Source organism: Pyrus communis, chromosome 8, assembly GCF_041283825.1.
Source record: "Pyrus communis isolate YQ-2024b chromosome 8, ASM4128382v1, whole genome shotgun sequence".
Classification (NCBI taxonomy): Eukaryota; Viridiplantae; Streptophyta; class Magnoliopsida; order Rosales; family Rosaceae; genus Pyrus; species Pyrus communis.
In genome coordinates, this window is record NC_142572.1 from 7,839,654 (window position 1) to 7,849,000 (window position 9,347).

At 40.3% G+C, this 9,347-nt stretch overlaps 28 non-coding genes and 1 pseudogene across 28 annotated transcripts; all 29 read left to right on the top strand.

Annotated features, from left to right (window-relative positions):
* Positions 1-101: 101 nt before the first annotated feature.
* On the top strand, positions 102-220 carry LOC148694932 (5S ribosomal RNA). The gene has a single exon (XR_015965987.1). It is a non-coding gene; the product is annotated as a 5S ribosomal RNA (ribosomal RNA).
* Positions 221-427: 207 nt separating this feature from the next.
* Positions 428-546, top strand: LOC148694933 (5S ribosomal RNA). Its single transcript, XR_015965936.1, has one exon. It is a non-coding gene; the product is annotated as a 5S ribosomal RNA (ribosomal RNA).
* Positions 547-753: 207 nt separating this feature from the next.
* LOC148694934 (5S ribosomal RNA) lies at positions 754-872 on the top strand. Its single transcript, XR_015965937.1, has one exon. It is a non-coding gene; the product is annotated as a 5S ribosomal RNA (ribosomal RNA).
* A 207-nt stretch (positions 873-1,079) lies between these two features.
* LOC148694935 (5S ribosomal RNA) lies at positions 1,080-1,198 on the top strand. Its single transcript, XR_015965981.1, has one exon. It is a non-coding gene; the product is annotated as a 5S ribosomal RNA (ribosomal RNA).
* Positions 1,199-1,405: 207 nt separating this feature from the next.
* Positions 1,406-1,524, top strand: LOC148694936 (5S ribosomal RNA). Its single transcript, XR_015965988.1, has one exon. It is a non-coding gene; the product is annotated as a 5S ribosomal RNA (ribosomal RNA).
* A 208-nt stretch (positions 1,525-1,732) lies between these two features.
* On the top strand, positions 1,733-1,851 carry LOC148694937 (5S ribosomal RNA). Its single transcript, XR_015965938.1, has one exon. It is a non-coding gene; the product is annotated as a 5S ribosomal RNA (ribosomal RNA).
* Positions 1,852-2,058: 207 nt separating this feature from the next.
* Positions 2,059-2,177, top strand: LOC148694938 (5S ribosomal RNA). Its single transcript, XR_015966063.1, has one exon. It is a non-coding gene; the product is annotated as a 5S ribosomal RNA (ribosomal RNA).
* A 207-nt stretch (positions 2,178-2,384) lies between these two features.
* LOC148694939 (5S ribosomal RNA) lies at positions 2,385-2,503 on the top strand. Its single transcript, XR_015965989.1, has one exon. It is a non-coding gene; the product is annotated as a 5S ribosomal RNA (ribosomal RNA).
* A 207-nt stretch (positions 2,504-2,710) lies between these two features.
* LOC148694940 (5S ribosomal RNA) lies at positions 2,711-2,829 on the top strand. Its single transcript, XR_015965940.1, has one exon. It is a non-coding gene; the product is annotated as a 5S ribosomal RNA (ribosomal RNA).
* Positions 2,830-3,036: 207 nt separating this feature from the next.
* LOC148694941 (5S ribosomal RNA) lies at positions 3,037-3,155 on the top strand. Its single transcript, XR_015965941.1, has one exon. It is a non-coding gene; the product is annotated as a 5S ribosomal RNA (ribosomal RNA).
* A 207-nt stretch (positions 3,156-3,362) lies between these two features.
* LOC148694942 (5S ribosomal RNA) lies at positions 3,363-3,481 on the top strand. The gene has a single exon (XR_015966050.1). It is a non-coding gene; the product is annotated as a 5S ribosomal RNA (ribosomal RNA).
* A 207-nt stretch (positions 3,482-3,688) lies between these two features.
* LOC148694943 (5S ribosomal RNA) lies at positions 3,689-3,807 on the top strand. Its single transcript, XR_015965990.1, has one exon. It is a non-coding gene; the product is annotated as a 5S ribosomal RNA (ribosomal RNA).
* A 207-nt stretch (positions 3,808-4,014) lies between these two features.
* LOC148694944 (5S ribosomal RNA) lies at positions 4,015-4,133 on the top strand. Its single transcript, XR_015965942.1, has one exon. It is a non-coding gene; the product is annotated as a 5S ribosomal RNA (ribosomal RNA).
* Positions 4,134-4,340: 207 nt separating this feature from the next.
* Positions 4,341-4,459, top strand: LOC148694945 (5S ribosomal RNA). The gene has a single exon (XR_015965943.1). It is a non-coding gene; the product is annotated as a 5S ribosomal RNA (ribosomal RNA).
* Positions 4,460-4,666: 207 nt separating this feature from the next.
* Positions 4,667-4,785, top strand: LOC148694946 (5S ribosomal RNA). The gene has a single exon (XR_015965944.1). It is a non-coding gene; the product is annotated as a 5S ribosomal RNA (ribosomal RNA).
* Positions 4,786-4,993: 208 nt separating this feature from the next.
* On the top strand, positions 4,994-5,112 carry LOC148694947 (5S ribosomal RNA). The gene has a single exon (XR_015965991.1). It is a non-coding gene; the product is annotated as a 5S ribosomal RNA (ribosomal RNA).
* Positions 5,113-5,319: 207 nt separating this feature from the next.
* On the top strand, positions 5,320-5,438 carry LOC148694948 (5S ribosomal RNA). The gene has a single exon (XR_015965945.1). It is a non-coding gene; the product is annotated as a 5S ribosomal RNA (ribosomal RNA).
* Positions 5,439-5,645: 207 nt separating this feature from the next.
* Positions 5,646-5,764, top strand: LOC148694949 (5S ribosomal RNA). The gene has a single exon (XR_015965946.1). It is a non-coding gene; the product is annotated as a 5S ribosomal RNA (ribosomal RNA).
* Positions 5,765-5,971: 207 nt separating this feature from the next.
* LOC148694950 (5S ribosomal RNA) lies at positions 5,972-6,090 on the top strand. The gene has a single exon (XR_015966021.1). It is a non-coding gene; the product is annotated as a 5S ribosomal RNA (ribosomal RNA).
* Positions 6,091-6,298: 208 nt separating this feature from the next.
* LOC148694951 (5S ribosomal RNA) lies at positions 6,299-6,417 on the top strand. Its single transcript, XR_015965947.1, has one exon. It is a non-coding gene; the product is annotated as a 5S ribosomal RNA (ribosomal RNA).
* Positions 6,418-6,624: 207 nt separating this feature from the next.
* Positions 6,625-6,743, top strand: LOC148694952 (5S ribosomal RNA). The gene has a single exon (XR_015965948.1). It is a non-coding gene; the product is annotated as a 5S ribosomal RNA (ribosomal RNA).
* Positions 6,744-6,951: 208 nt separating this feature from the next.
* On the top strand, positions 6,952-7,070 carry LOC148694953 (5S ribosomal RNA). The gene has a single exon (XR_015965949.1). It is a non-coding gene; the product is annotated as a 5S ribosomal RNA (ribosomal RNA).
* A 187-nt stretch (positions 7,071-7,257) lies between these two features.
* On the top strand, positions 7,258-7,376 carry LOC148694954 (5S ribosomal RNA). Its single transcript, XR_015966051.1, has one exon. It is a non-coding gene; the product is annotated as a 5S ribosomal RNA (ribosomal RNA).
* Positions 7,377-7,583: 207 nt separating this feature from the next.
* Positions 7,584-7,702, top strand: LOC148694955 (5S ribosomal RNA). Its single transcript, XR_015966056.1, has one exon. It is a non-coding gene; the product is annotated as a 5S ribosomal RNA (ribosomal RNA).
* A 207-nt stretch (positions 7,703-7,909) lies between these two features.
* On the top strand, positions 7,910-8,028 carry LOC148694956 (5S ribosomal RNA). Its single transcript, XR_015965951.1, has one exon. It is a non-coding gene; the product is annotated as a 5S ribosomal RNA (ribosomal RNA).
* A 206-nt stretch (positions 8,029-8,234) lies between these two features.
* On the top strand, positions 8,235-8,353 carry LOC148694957 (5S ribosomal RNA). The gene has a single exon (XR_015966070.1). It is a non-coding gene; the product is annotated as a 5S ribosomal RNA (ribosomal RNA).
* A 206-nt stretch (positions 8,354-8,559) lies between these two features.
* LOC148694958 (5S ribosomal RNA) lies at positions 8,560-8,678 on the top strand. The gene has a single exon (XR_015965967.1). It is a non-coding gene; the product is annotated as a 5S ribosomal RNA (ribosomal RNA).
* A 206-nt stretch (positions 8,679-8,884) lies between these two features.
* Positions 8,885-9,003, top strand: LOC148694959 (5S ribosomal RNA; annotated as a pseudogene).
* A 207-nt stretch (positions 9,004-9,210) lies between these two features.
* Positions 9,211-9,329, top strand: LOC148694960 (5S ribosomal RNA). The gene has a single exon (XR_015966012.1). It is a non-coding gene; the product is annotated as a 5S ribosomal RNA (ribosomal RNA).
* The last annotated feature ends 18 nt before the right edge of the window (positions 9,330-9,347 follow it).

Sequence of the window (9,347 nt, forward strand, 5' to 3'; positions counted from 1 at the left end):
TGAAAGAAATAGAGTAGTCGTACTAATTTTATTTAATTATTTTTGAATTTCGTGCAAACGGCAAAGAAATGGTTAAATACAATTACAAGTCGTAGACTAACGGATGCGATCATACCAACTCACATGCACCGGATCCCATCCGAACTCCGAAGATAAGCGAGTTTGGGCGAGAGTAGTACTAGGATGGGTGACCTCCTGGGAAGTCCTCGTGTTGCATCCCCCAATCTTTTTTTTTTTTTTTTTTTTTTTTGGTTTTTTGTTTTTTGGGAAGCGCGTCGTATATAACCGAGCCTCGATCTTATACGACGAGCCTCGATCTTAGGAGATGAAAGAAATAGAGTAGTCGTACTAATTTTATTTAATTATTTTTGAATTTCGTGCAAACGGCAAAGAAATGGTTAAATACAATTACAAGTCGTAGACTAACGGATGCGATCATACCAACTCACATGCACCGGATCCCATCAGAACTCCGAAGTTAAGCGAGTTTGGGCGAGAGTAGTACTAGGATGGGTGACCTCCTGGGAAGTCCTCGTGTTGCATCCCCCAATCTTTTTTTCTTTTTTTTTTTTTTTTGGTTTTTTGTTTTTTGGGAAGCGCGTCGTATATAACCGAGCCTCGATCTTATACGACGAGCCTCGATCTTAGGAGATGAAAGAAATAGAGTAGTCGTACTAATTTTATTTAATTATTTTTGAATTTCGTGCAAACGGCAAAGAAATGGTTAAATACAATTACAAGTCGTAGACTAACGGATGCGATCATACCAACTCACATGCACCGGATCCCATCAGAACTCCGAAGTTAAGCGAGTTTGGGCGAGAGTAGTACTAGGATGGGTGACCTCCTGGGAAGTCCTCGTGTTGCATCCCCCAATCTTTTTTTCTTTTTTTTTTTTTTTTGGTTCATTGTTTTTTGGGAAGCGCGTCGTATATAACCGAGTCTCGATCTTATACGACGAGCCTCGATCTTGGGAGATAAAAGAAATAGAGTAGTCGTACTAATTTTATTCAATTATTTTTGAATTTCGTGCAAACGGCAAAGAAATGGTTAAATACAATTACAAGTCGTAGACTAACGGATGCGATCATACCAACTCACATGCACCGGATCCCATCAGAACTCCGAAGTTAAGCGAGTTTGGGCGAGAGTAGTACTAGGATGGGTGACCTCCTGGGAAGTCCTCGTGTTGCATCCACCAATCTTTTTTTCTTTTTTTTTTTTTTTTGGTTTTTTGTTTTTTGGGAAGCGCGTCGTATATAACCGAGCCTCGATCTTATACGACGAGCCTCGATCTTGGGAGATGAAAGAAATAGAGTAGTCGTACTAATTTTATTTAATTATTTTTGAATTTCGTGCAAACGGCAAAGAAATGGTTAAATACAATTACAAGTCGTAGACTAACGGATGCGATCATACCAACTCACATGCACCGGATCCCATCCGAACTCCGAAGATAAGCGAGTTTGGGCGAGAGTAGTACTAGGATGGGTGACCTCCTGGGAAGTCCTCGTGTTGCATCCCCCAATCTTTTTTTTTTTTTTTTTTTTTTTTTGGTTTTTTGTTTTTTGGGAAGCGCGTCGTATATAACCGAGCCTCGATCTTATACGACGAGCCTCGATCTTAGGAGATGAAAGAAATAGAGTAGTCGTACTAATTTTATTTAATTATTTTTGAATTTCGTGCAAACGGCAAAGAAATGGTTAAATACAATTACAAGTCGTAGACTAACGGATGCGATCATACCAACTCACATGCACCGGATCCCATCAGAACTCCGAAGTTAAGCGAGTTTGGGCGAGAGTAGTACTAGGATGGGTGACCTCCTGGGAAGTCCTCGTGTTGCATCCCCCAATCTTTTTTTCTTTTTTTTTTTTTTTTGGTTTTTTGTTTTTTGGGAAGCGCGTCGTATATAACCGAGCCTCGATCTTATACGACGAGCCTCGATCTTGGGAGATAAAAGAAATAGAGTAGTCGTACTAATTTTATTTAATTATTTTTGAATTTGGTGCAAACGGCAAAGAAATGGTTAAATACAATTACAAGTCGTAGACTAACGGATGCGATCATACCAACTCACATGCACCGGATCCCGTCAGAACTCCGAAGTTAAGCGAGTTTGGGCGAGAGTAGTACTAGGATGGGTGACCTCCTGGGCAGTCCTCGTGTTGCATCCCCCAATCTTTTTTTCTTTTTTTTTTTTTTTTGGTTTTTTGTTTTTTGGGAAGCGCGTAGTATATAACCGAGCCTCGATCTTATACGACGAGCCTCGATCTTGGGAGATGAAAGAAATAGAGTAGTCGTACTAATTTTATTTAATTATTTTTGAATTTCGTGCAAACGGCAAAGAAATGGTTAAATACAATTACAAGTCGTAGACTAACGGATGCGATCATACCAACTCACATGCACCGGATCCCATCCGAACTCCGAAGATAAGCGAGTTTGGGCGAGAGTAGTACTAGGATGGGTGACCTCCTGGGAAGTCCTCGTGTTGCATCCCCCAATCTTTTTTTTTTTTTTTTTTTTTTTTGGTTTTTTGTTTTTTGGGAAGCGCGTCGTATATAACCGAGCCTCGATCTTATACGACGAGCCTCGATCTTAGGAGATGAAAGAAATAGAGTAGTCGTACTAATTTTATTTAATTATTTTTGAATTTCGTGCAAACGGCAAAGAAATGGTTAAATACAATTACAAGTCGTAGACTAACGGATGCGATCATACCAACTCACATGCACCGGATCCCATCAGAACTCCGAAGTTAAGCGAGTTTGGGCGAGAGTAGTACTAGGATGGGTGACCTCCTGGGAAGTCCTCGTGTTGCATCCCCCAATCTTTTTTTCTTTTTTTTTTTTTTTTGGTTTTTTGTTTTTTGGGAAGCGCGTCGTATATAACCGAGCCTCGATCTTATACGACGAGCCTCGATCTTGGGAGATGAAAGAAATAGAGTAGTCGTACTAATTTTATTTAATTATTTTTAAATTTCGTGCAAACGGCAAAGAAATGGTTAAATACAATTACAAGTCGTAGACTAACGGATGCGATCATACCAACTCACATGCACCGGATCCCATCAGAACTCCGAAGTTAAGCGAGTTTGGGCGAGAGTAGTACTAGGATGGGTGACCTCCTGGGAAGTCCTCGTGTTGCATCCCCCAATCTTTTTTTCTTTTTTTTTTTTTTTTGGTTTTTTGTTTTTTGGGAAGCGCGTCGTATATAACCGAGCCTCGATCTTATACGACGAGCCTCGATCTTGGGAGATGAAAGAAATAGAGTAGTCGTACTAATTTTATTTAATTATTTTTGAATTTCGTGCAAACGGCAAAGAAATGGTTAAATACAATTACAAGTCGTAGACTAACGGATGCGATCATACCAACTCACATGCACCGGATCCCATCAGAACTCCGAAGTTAAGCGAGTTTGGGCGAGAGTAGTACTAGGATGGGTGACCTCCTGGGCAGTCCTCGTGTTGCATCCCCCAATCTTTTTTTCTTTTTTTTTTTTTTTTGGTTTTTTGTTTTTTGGGAAGCGCGTAGTATATAACCGAGCCTCGATCTTATACGACGAGCCTCGATCTTGGGAGATGAAAGAAATAGAGTAGTCGTACTAATTTTATTTAATTATTTTTGAATTTCGTGCAAACGGCAAAGAAATGGTTAAATACAATTACAAGTCGTAGACTAACGGATGCGATCATACCAACTCACATGCACCGGATCCCATCCGAACTCCGAAGATAAGCGAGTTTGGGCGAGAGTAGTACTAGGATGGGTGACCTCCTGGGAAGTCCTCGTGTTGCATCCCCCAATCTTTTTTTTTTTTTTTTTTTTTTTTGGTTTTTTGTTTTTTGGGAAGCGCGTCGTATATAACCGAGCCTCGATCTTATACGACGAGCCTCGATCTTAGGAGATGAAAGAAATAGAGTAGTCGTACTAATTTTATTTAATTATTTTTGAATTTCGTGCAAACGGCAAAGAAATGGTTAAATACAATTACAAGTCGTAGACTAACGGATGCGATCATACCAACTCACATGCACCGGATCCCATCAGAACTCCGAAGTTAAGCGAGTTTGGGCGAGAGTAGTACTAGGATGGGTGACCTCCTGGGAAGTCCTCGTGTTGCATCCCCCAATCTTTTTTTCTTTTTTTTTTTTTTTTGGTTTTTTGTTTTTTGGGAAGCGCGTCGTATATAACCGAGCCTCGATCTTATACGACGAGCCTCGATCTTGGGAGATGAAAGAAATAGAGTAGTCGTACTAATTTTATTTAATTATTTTTAAATTTCGTGCAAACGGCAAAGAAATGGTTAAATACAATTACAAGTCGTAGACTAACGGATGCGATCATACCAACTCACATGCACCGGATCCCATCAGAACTCCGAAGTTAAGCGAGTTTGGGCGAGAGTAGTACTAGGATGGGTGACCTCCTGGGAAGTCCTCGTGTTGCATCCCCCAATCTTTTTTTCTTTTTTTTTTTTTTTTGGTTTTTTGTTTTTTGGGAAGCGCGTCGTATATAACCGAGCCTCGATCTTATACGACGAGCCTCGATCTTGGGAGATGAAAGAAATAGAGTAGTCGTACTAATTTTATTTAATTATTTTTGAATTTCGTGCAAACGGCAAAGAAATGGTTAAATACAATTACAAGTCGTAGACTAACGGATGCGATCATACCAACTCACATGCACCGGATCCCATCAGAACTCCGAAGTTAAGCGAGTTTGGGCGAGAGTAGTACTAGGATGGGTGACCTCCTGGGAAGTCCTCGTGTTGCATCCCCCAATCTTTTTTTCTTTTTTTTTTTTTTTTTGGTTTTTTGTTTTTTGGGAAGCGCGTCGTATATAACCGAGCCTCGATCTTATACGACGAGCCTCGATCTTGGGAGATAAAAGAAATAGAGTAGTCGTACTAATTTTATTTAATTATTTTTGAATTTCGTGCAAACGGCAAAGAAATTGTTAAATACAATTACAAGTCGTAGACTAACGGATGCGATCATACCAACTCACATGCACCGGATCCCATCCGAACTCCGAAGATAAGCGAGTTTGGGCGAGAGTAGTACTAGGATGGGTGACCTCCTGGGAAGTCCTCGTGTTGCATCCCCCAATCTTTTTTTTTTTTTTTTTTTTTTTTGGTTTTTTGTTTTTTGGGAAGCGCGTCGTATATAACCGAGCCTCGATCTTATACGACGAGCCTCGATCTTAGGAGATGAAAGAAATAGAGTAGTCGTACTAATTTTATTTAATTATTTTTGAATTTCGTGCAAACGGCAAAGAAATGGTTAAATACAATTACAAGTCGTAGACTAACGGATGCGATCATACCAACTCACATGCACCGGATCCCATCAGAACTCCGAAGTTAAGCGAGTTTGGGCGAGAGTAGTACTAGGATGGGTGACCTCCTGGGAAGTCCTCGTGTTGCATCCCCCAATCTTTTTTTCTTTTTTTTTTTTTTTTGGTTTTTTGTTTTTTGGGAAGCGCATCGTATATAACCGAGCCTCGATCTTATACGACGAGCCTCGATCTTGGGAGATGAAAGAAATAGAGTAGTCGTACTAATTTTATTTAATTATTTTTAAATTTCGTGCAAACGGCAAAGAAATGGTTAAATACAATTACAAGTCGTAGACTAACGGATGCGATCATACCAACTCACATGCACCGGATCCCATCAGAACTCCGAAGTTAAGCGAGTTTGGGCGAGAGTAGTACTAGGATGGGTGACCTCCTGGGAAGTCCTCGTGTTGCATCCCCCAATCTTTTTTTCTTTTTTTTTTTTTTTTGGTTTTTTGTTTTTTGGGAAGCGCGTCGTATATAACCGAGCCTCGATCTTATACGACGAGCCTCGATCTTGGGAGATGAAAGAAATAGAGTAGTCGTACTAATTTTATTTAATTATTTTTGAATTTCGTGCAAACGGCAAAGAAATGGTTAAATACAATTACAAGTCGTAGACTAACGGATGCGATCATACCAACTCACATGCACCGGATCCCATCAGAACTCTGAAGTTAAGCGAGTTTGGGCGAGAGTAGTACTAGGATGGGTGACCTCCTGGGAAGTCCTCGTGTTGCATCCCCCAATCTTTTTTTCTTTTTTTTTTTTTTTTTGGTTTTTTGTTTTTTGGGAAGCGCGTCGTATATAACCGAGCCTCGATCTTATACGACGAGCCTCGATCTTGGGAGATAAAAGAAATAGAGTAGTCGTACTAATTTTATTTAATTATTTTTGAATTTCGTGCAAACGGCAAAGAAATTGTTAAATACAATTACAAGTCGTAGACTAACGGATGCGATCATACCAACTCACATGCACCGGATCCCATCAGAACTCCGAAGTTAAGCGAGTTTGGGCGAGAGTAGTACTAGGATGGGTGACCTCCTGGGAAGTCCTCGTGTTGCATCCCCCAATCTTTTTTTTTTTTTTTTTTTTTTTTGGTTTTTTGTTTTTTGGGAAGCGCGTCGTATATAACCGAGCCTCGATCTTATACGACGAGCCTCGATCTTGGGAGATGAAAGAAATAGAGTAGTCGTACTAATTTTGTTTAATTATTTTTGAATTTCGTGCAAACGGCAAAGAAATGGTTAAATACAATTACAAGTCGTAGACTAACGGATGCGATCATACCAACTCACATGCACCGGATCCCATCAGAACTCCGAAGTTAAGCGAGTTTGGGCGAGAGTAGTACTAGGATGGGTGACCTCCTGGGAAGTCCTCGTGTTGCATCCCCCAATCTTTTTTTTTTTTTTTTTTTTTTTTTGGTTTTTTGTTTTTTGGGAAGCGCGTCGTATATAACCGAGCCTCGATCTTATACGACGAGCCTCGATCTTGGGAGATGAAAGAAATAGAGTAGTCGTACTAATTTTGTTTAATTATTTTTGAATTTCGTGCAAACGGCAAAGAAATGGTTAAATACAATTACAAGTCGTAGACTAACGGATGCGATCATACCAACTCACATGCACCGGATCCCATCAGAACTCCGAAGTTAAGCGAGTTTGGGCGAGAGTAGTACTAGGATGGGTGACCTCCTGGGAAGTCCTCGTGTTGCATCCCCCAATCTTTTTTTCTTTTTTTTTTTTTTTTGGTTTTTTGTTTTTTGGGAAGCGCGTCGTATATAAACGAGCCTCGATCTTGGGAGTTGAAAGAAATAGAGTAGTCGTACTAATTTTATTTAATTATTTTTGAATTTCGTGCAAACGGCAAAGAAATGGTTAAATACAATTACAAGTCGTAGACTAACGGATGCGATCATACCAACTCACATGCACGGGATCCCATCAGAACTCCGAAGTTAAGCGAGTTTGGGCGAGAGTAGTACTAGGATGGGTGACCTCCTGGGAAGTCCTCGTGTTGCATCCCCCAATCTTTTTTTTTTTTTTTTTTTTTTTTGGTTTTTTGTTTTTTGGGAAGCGCGTCGTATATAACCGAGCCTCGATCTTATACGACGAGCCTCGATCTTGGGAGATGAAAGAAATAGAGTAGTCGTACTAATTTTGTTTAATTATTTTTGAATTTCGTGCAAACGGCAAAGAAATGGTTAAATACAATTACAAGTCGTAGACTAACGGATGCGATCATACCAACTCACATGCACCGGATCCCATCAGAACTCCGAAGTTAAGCGAGTTTGGGCGAGAGTAGTACTAGGATGGGTGACCTCCTGGGACGTCCTCGTGTTGCATCCCCCAATCTTTTTTTCTTTTTTTTTTTTTTTTGGTTTTTTGTTTTTTGGGAAGTGCGTCGTATATAACCGAGCCTCGATCTTATACGACGAGCCTCGATCTTGGGAGATGAAAGAAATAGAGTAGTCGTACTAATTTTATTTAATTATTTTTGAATTTCGTGCAAACGGCAAAGAAATGGTTAAATACAATTACAAGTCGTAGACTAACGGATGCGATCATACCAACTCACATGCACCGGATCCCATCAGAACTCCGAAGTTAAGCGAGTTTGGGCGAGAGTAGTACTAGGATGGGTGACCTCCTGGGAAGTCCTCGTGTTGCATCCCCCATTCTTTTTTTCTTTTTTTTTTTTTTTGGTTTTTTGTTTTTTGCGAAGCGCGTCGTATATAACCGAGCCTCGATCTTATACGACGAGCCTCGATCTTTGGAGATGAAAGAAATAGAGTAGTCGTACTAATTTTATTTAATTATTTTTGAATTTCGTGCAAACGGCAAAGAAATGGTTAAATACAATTACAAGTCGTAGACTAACGGATGCGATCATACCAACTCACATGCACCGGATCCCATCAGAACTCCGAAGTTAAGCGAGTTTGCGCGAGAGTAGTACTAGGATGGGTGACCTCCTGGGAAGTCCTCGTGTTGCATCCCCCAATCTTTTTTTCTTTTTTGTTTTTTTTTGGTTTTTGTTTTTTGGGAAGCGCGTCGTATATAACCGAGCCTCGATCTTATACGACGAGCCTCGATCTTGGGAGATGAAAGAAATAGAGTAGTCGTACTAATTTTATTTAATTATTTTTGAATTTCGTGCAAACGGCAAAGAAATGGTTAAATACAATTACAAGTCGTAGACTAACGGATGCGATCATACCAACTCACATGCACCGGATCCCATCAGAACTCCGAAGTTAAGCGAGTTTGGGCGAGAGTAGTACTAGGATGGGTGACCTCTTGGGAAGTCCTCGTGTTGCATCCCCCAATCTTTTTTTCTTTTTTGTTTTTTTTTGGTTTTTGTTTTTTGGGAAGCGCGTCGTATATAACCGAGCCTCGATCTTATACGACGAGCCTCGATCTTGGGAGATGAAAGAAATAGAGTAGTCGTACTAATTTTATTTAATTATTTTTGAATTTCGTGCAAACGGCAAAGAAATGGTTAAATACAATTACAAGTCGTAGACTAACGGATGCGATCATACCAACTCACATGCACCGGATCCCATCAGAACTCCGAAGTTAAGCGAGTTTGCGCGAGAGTAGTACTAGGATAGGTGACCTCCTGGGAAGTCCTCGTGTTGCATCACCCAATCTTTTTTTCTTTTTTTTTTTTTTTTGGTTTTTTGTTTTTTGGGAAGCGCGTCGTATATTACCGAGCCTCGATCTTATACGACGAGCCTCGATCTTGGGAGATAAAAGAAATAGAGTAGTCGTACTAATTTTATTTAATTATTTTTGAATTTCGTGCAAACGGCAAAGAAATGGTTAAATACAATTACAAGTCGTAGACTAACGGATGCGATCATACCAACTCACATGCACCGGATCCCATCAGAACTCCGAAGTTAAGCGAGTTTGGGCGAGCGTAGTACTAGGATGGGTGACCTCCTGGGAAGTCCTCGTGTTGCATCCCCCAATCTTTTTTTCTTTT